This window comes from Schistocerca cancellata, chromosome 2 (genome assembly GCF_023864275.1).
Source record: "Schistocerca cancellata isolate TAMUIC-IGC-003103 chromosome 2, iqSchCanc2.1, whole genome shotgun sequence".
NCBI classification, from domain to species: domain Eukaryota; kingdom Metazoa; phylum Arthropoda; class Insecta; order Orthoptera; family Acrididae; genus Schistocerca; species Schistocerca cancellata.
Genome location: NC_064627.1, coordinates 31,096,242 through 31,102,455, shown reverse-complemented (window position 1 = coordinate 31,102,455; position 6,214 = coordinate 31,096,242). Strand labels below are relative to the sequence as shown.

Here is a 6,214-nt window from a genome sequence, read left to right as displayed (position 1 = left end):
ACATTCGCCCTGCAATATCAATGAATGAAGTAGAATTATCTTCAGTGATGACTTCCCCTTGGAACTGTGCCCGAATGACCAGCGAAAACTTGTCTAGGGGCGCTTGGGACAGCACTGGGATACGAACCTGACTATCGCCCGCCATACAGCCAGAGAACCAGGAGTGATGGTTTGGGATGCTGTTTGATATCATCCTTTGCTTGTCATCCGCGACACCCTTATAGCCCAGCGGTTCGTCGACGATTCTAGGCCCCATTTTGCTGCCCTTCATGGCAAGCTGTCCTGGGCTTACATTACAGCCATATAATTCCCACCCTCACACGGAGACAGTTTCTACCACGTATCTTCACGCTTTCCAAATCCTACCCTGATCAGCAAGGTCTCCAGACCTCTCCACAGTTGAGGACGATGCCCTCCAACCAGCTCGGGATTCCAACGAACTAACAGTCTAAATTGATGGAATTTGACACGATGCCCCTCAGGATGATATCCAACGGCTCTATCAGTTGATGCCAAACTAAGTAACTGCTTGTATAAGGGCCACAGGTGCGCCAACAAGTTGTTGACTTGCTCAACTTGTGGAGATCATTCTCTTTAATACAGATTGGATTTTCTTATTTTGAGAGGCCCGAAGGAGTGATTTGCTCTACTTGCTAAGAACATTCAATAGCCAGGATTGCACGAATATTTAGTTTTAAAATAACCGGTTTCGACAGAATTTGCTGTCATCTTCAGGTCTTAAAAAATATGTACAGCCCGGATAATTATAATGGACATAGGACACGAATGTAAATTCAGGGGTACAAAACGCATCGTCTGCCGCAGTTCAGTCATTGCTCGCATAAAATCAGCTAAGTCCATTAGCATGTCGCGTTACCGCCATACCAGATGATAACAAGTCCGCGTTACATGAACAGCGTTTCAACACTCGTGAAGTGAGCGGGCGTGTTTTAGAGTTGCCTTTAACCACGAAGTATTTGATGTGGCGGTGTGGCCGAGCGGTTCTAGGCGGTTCAGTCTGGAACCGCGCGACCGCTACGGTCGCAGGTTCGAATCCTGCCTCGGGCATGAATGTGTGTGGTGTCCTTAGGTTAGTTAGGTTTAAGCAGTTCTAAGTTCTAGGGGACTGATGACCTAAGAAGTTAAGTCGCATAGTGCTCAGAGCCATTTGAACCATTTGATGTCGCAACACTGCAGCGTCAAGTGACAGACGTCATCTATCAAGCAATTTCAAACGGACTATAGTGAAATAGCAGCACACTTCCGCTGGTCGCGTGTACCTGAAAGAGAACCACTCATGGGCTCTTGATAATGGTAGAAGAGACCGATCCCCCTCCAAAATCGGGATCGGAAGGTGCATGCGCTCGGCTGCATTCCCGAACATCGGCGCGCATGCGCCCTCGGGACGGGCCGCTTGACGCCCCCTCCACGCGATCTCCAGCTGTGGCGACTCCCAGCAGCGGACGCAACGTGGGATCAGTTGCTCCGTAGCCGCTGCGGGGTGCGCACGCCGAGGGATACGTCCGGCGGCCCCCGGTTCGTATGCCGGAGTCGAGGCGCCCCGGTGGCGGCAGAACGCCGCTTCGTCCTGAGGTCCACTGGCCATTGCCGTCGACCTTGAGTGCGGCAGACTGGTTTAACTAGGACACGTCATTTAGATTAAGTCTGCGTAGCTTCTGCATTTGATCCTTCGAAGTACCGGTGCTACATCATGTTTATATAGAGACAGCAGGTAAGCCATCTGTCTTATCCTTCCAGATTCGCATGTCGGTATTCTGCCAATGTGAAAATTGCACCACTGGAGCATACTATGAAATATGTGCCCGTATTCGTGTACTGGTTTACTTCAGACAGCTCGTCACGCAATTGTTTGTGACACAGCATTGAATGCACAGATGTAGAATTTTGGGGGCAGTTTTTGGTGATCATCAGTGAATCCATGTCACTGTCTTATCTTTTGGCCTTGTTTTCCTGTTGCAAGTAATCTTCCTCTTTCGTATTGCAAGTGGATAAAGTGAAGGTAATGTAGCGACGGTAAGATTATAGGAATACAACTCTATGAAATGAGAAACTCTTAAGTCTTTTCTAGACATGGCATCTTACTTGTCGCTCTATTTTCTTATCTGGCTTCAATTATTCAATTATTATATTTCTCGATGGAGCACATCTGACAGGGCCTCGTAAACGGAAGCGCATAACAAGTTTCGCTCGTTTTAAATGATAAGAAAACTACAACTAGGCAGTCCCAGTTAAGACTATTTGTATCTATGCGCCAAAATACGTCCCATAAAACGTCTTGGCGCACTATTGAAGTTTTTGTGATACCACTTACACGACTTAAAGCTTTTTCTCATTTCTCACTAATCTCAGCGTCGTTAACAGTGGTGGTCTTTGAGTGTAGGAGTAGACAGTTTCTGACAAAGGAGACGTTCGTAGAGGCATAATCCAGACCCAATGATAGTTGATCACACGTCGTCGCTTTAAGTATTTTTTTTAATGTCCAGAAAGCAAAGATTGAAGAACGAGGTTCCTACAAAACATATTTCCTGAGCAACTGCTTCCCCGCATAGCAGTGACAAAAATGTTCGAATGAAACGACAGAGAACACTGGAGTAGCACACATGAGAGTTTAAAGCATACGCCAGTACTAACGCCTATATACTATCTGAATCAGGGTCCACAATAACTATTAGTATTACCATGGATAATGCTCACAGACAACTGGTATGTTATTTCTGAAGTATCATATTAATTATTTTCCAACAGATAGTGATAGGTCATTGTTGTTGAAGTCATGAGTACAGAATCTGGTTTGATGCAGCTCTCGATGTTAGTCTATCTCAAGAAAATCGTTCCAGAGCTTATGCGTCCTAGATCTCTTGCATATCTCACTCAGTACTTTAATCAAACCCAGATCCATAATTTTCCGTAATATTCTGTCGCACTACTTTTCAAAAACTTTTTTCTACCTTGCCTATCGTGTTTAACGTCCACGTTACATTTCCATATTAGGCTACAATTCAGAAACTTCCACAAAATGGATTCCTGGCACTTTACTATAAACCATAAGTTAAATTATTTTTCCAGGTGAGTTGTGTCGACTACGTACTGCAGCCACTTTTTATTTTCCTACGCAAGAAGAAAAATTCGTTTTCTACTTTCAGGTGTCACTTCCTGATCTAATTCCATCAGCTTCATTTGAGTTAACTAAATTACACTCCGTTACCTTTGCTTTTCATAGTTGGATGATCATCTAATAATCTCTTCTCAAGGCGCTATTCATTCCATCGTAGGTAACTGTTCATTCACTTTACTTCATCCCTGATAACTCCAGAGTCCATAGGGTGTATTCCTATCAGTATTTTCACAGAAGTATATTTACAAAAAAGTTGAAGTGCAGAGCTGATGATAAAATGGGCCCATGGGCGCTATTATTTAGTTGAGTGCATTTGTTATTTTGCAACGAAAATGTTGCACTCAATCAACTTATGTTGCTAAGACTCGTAAAAGAGCTCTCAGAAGTAAAGAAAAACGAACAGCAACTGCCAGCTGTTCTTCACCTTCTTCATTACACACAATTGTGGAATCTGGTTAAGCAACAAAACTGAAACGGCACCCTTCAAAAGCTGCGACTTTCGTTCTGAACAAGGTATACTGCATAAAATTATTAGCCATAAAATTATTAGTCATAAAAACTATAGAGTACATTTTACGGCCTATGTTAATAAATAGTGACGAATAACTTTATTAGCGTCGTATACTGACTGGGCTGTTGTTAGTTCCTTCTGCACTGAGTTGCTCTTCTTCACGGATTGACAGACGAAAGGGACTGGGCCCCAAGGCTATTGGCCAATGCGGTACATTTTTCCATACCGTTAGAAGTGCCGCAGGCGTGTGTGATAGAACAGCTCTTATTTTCTCTGTACATAAGTACAGGATGACTTACACAAACCTTTCTAGTTGTTGTGATGAATGGTAGGTTGCTCCAAATGTAAAAAAAAAGTAGGGAAAACGATACCTTAATACACCTATACAGCGTTAGTAGTGTACAGCTTCTCGTAATCCTATTATCCTATTGATTACATACCCAGGCGAGATGATGCAAAGCGATATGAAGTGGAACGAACGTTGGAGGACTGTAGTAGGGAAGGCGAATAGTCCACTTCGGTTTCTTGGGAGAATGTTAGAAGGAAGGAAGGAAAGGAGATTGGGTTCTAGCTTCCTGTCGACATCGACGCCATTAGAGATGGAGCACAAGATCGGATTTTGTCAAGCATGTGGAAGGATATTGGCCGTCCCCTGTGAGAGGAACCATACCGCCATTCGCCAAACCTAAATGTAGATGGCCGTTTTGAGCCGTCGTCGTCCCGAATGCGATTCCAGTGTGGTAACGAGAATTTTAGAAAAGTGTGGTCCCGCAAGGGGTCACGTACTGGACTCTAGTGCGATCTATTCTTGATTAGATGTCGAGTGTCTGGTATCCGCATCCGGTCGGATTATAGTAAGATATTGAAGTATCTCAGAGGCGAGCTGCTAGATTTGTTACCAGAAGCTTCGAACAACACGCAGGTATTACGGAGATACTTCGAATCCAAAGGGGAATTTCTCCACGGAAGGCGACGTTATTTTACAGGAACACTAGTCAGAAAACTTAGAATGAACATTTGATGCTGAATGAAGGAAGATAATGTTGCCCTCAACGTACATTTTGCGTAACGACCACGCAATTAGGAGAACTTTGGGCTCTTGTGGGGGCGTACTAGACAGCCGTTTTTCTCTAGCTCTATTAGCGAGTGGAGCAGGAAACGAAATGACTGATAGCGGTACAAGGCCCTCTTTGATAAGCACCATACGGTGACTTGCGAAGCATGTAGGCCTATCTCGATGTAGATGTAGAGGTGGTCAGATGCGTAGACGTTACTTAAATGGAAAATGAAGAAGGCAATGGATACGACTGTCTAAAAACTCCCGTGCAGAGATTCGCTTGATTTGATGCAACTGTAATCCTGTGAGTGGTTCAATAGCCGGATCCCGTGCTGCCCTCCTTCCGCATAGTAGGTCATTGTCCTGGCCACAGTGCCACTGTACGCTCTCGAAAGGGATTTTCGCCTTCGTGGTGCAATTTACCGATGGCAGTACTTGAAATGATATTAATTTTTTTCTTGATGAATGTTAATGAACCGTTCGTTTGAAAACAATCGACAGTGCACGCGTGTTCACTGGAGGGGCAGCTGTTTGCGGAGTAATATTACTGATATTTGCGGCGCAACGATAAAGCCGTTATTTAATTTAATTCATTTCGCGTCGGTCGTAGACCCCTGGAGTAAAAATAAAAGTCCTGTCACTTAAGCTAATAATTGTGGTCTTTCAAGCATACATTGTGGTATTACCGTGTCAATAAGACTAGTGACAAGTATAAACTCCTGCGTTCTTAATACATATTTAACAACACGTGGCTTTTATCAACAGACAATTTTTTGTGTAAGCGTGAAGGTAATTTCAAAATTCCTAGGAATTTTGTATTGCGCTTGTGAGACTATCATTCTGTTTCATAGAAAACAGACTTAAATCGTAGCTACTACGAATGCGCTTGACGAGCAACGACCATGGTTATGCGTAGCCAGTTCGCTGAAGGAACAAACACTGGTATCGTATTTATCCTTGCAGAGGGAACACTACGTTGTCTTCCAGAAAAGCTTCATTCCACTAGAAAAATGACAGTGATCTTCATCACAACTTTCCTTGGTATCACTGTGTCTTTACGAATTCAAAAGCAACTGTTTAGCATCCTGTCGATGGCGTTTTCACTGGACACGTTGCACAAGTCCCAGTTGAGGGAATATGTGAATGGTAAAGGCCAAACATTTCCTAAAGACCTCTCAATATAGGGAAATTATAGATAACCTAACTCTGGGTTTCATCATCCGTCCTCTCGAATACGAGTACAGTGCGTTGCCATTAGTGCGCTATCACTGTCGATTTGGTAGAGATGTCGTGTGTTCCTAAAACTTCGCTGTGGAGGTGGGGAGGGTAGAAGAAGGGGGCAGGAGGATGGAAGATAGGTAATAAACTGTTTATTGTTCGGGTGACGTCGATTCTGCAAGAGTAGCTGATGAAAAATAGGATAGACAGGTGGATAACGAAAGTGATCTCGTTTCTAGAAATGAATCTTTGCGGCATCCATTTCACTGGGTAAGTATATGACATATACGCT

General features: G+C 43.8%; 1 protein-coding gene across 1 annotated transcript in view; it reads left to right on the top strand.

Annotated features, from left to right (window-relative positions):
* The first annotated feature begins 1,542 nt into the window (after window positions 1-1,542).
* The window catches only part of LOC126150433 (PDF receptor-like), a 492,332-nt gene continuing 487,660 nt past the window's right edge, over window positions 1,543-6,214 (top strand). Inside the window, exon 1 of the mRNA XM_049915877.1 lies at window positions 1,543-1,732. The gene's annotated coding sequence lies outside the window, so the exon portion shown is untranslated. The remainder of the gene's footprint in view (window positions 1,733-6,214) is intronic.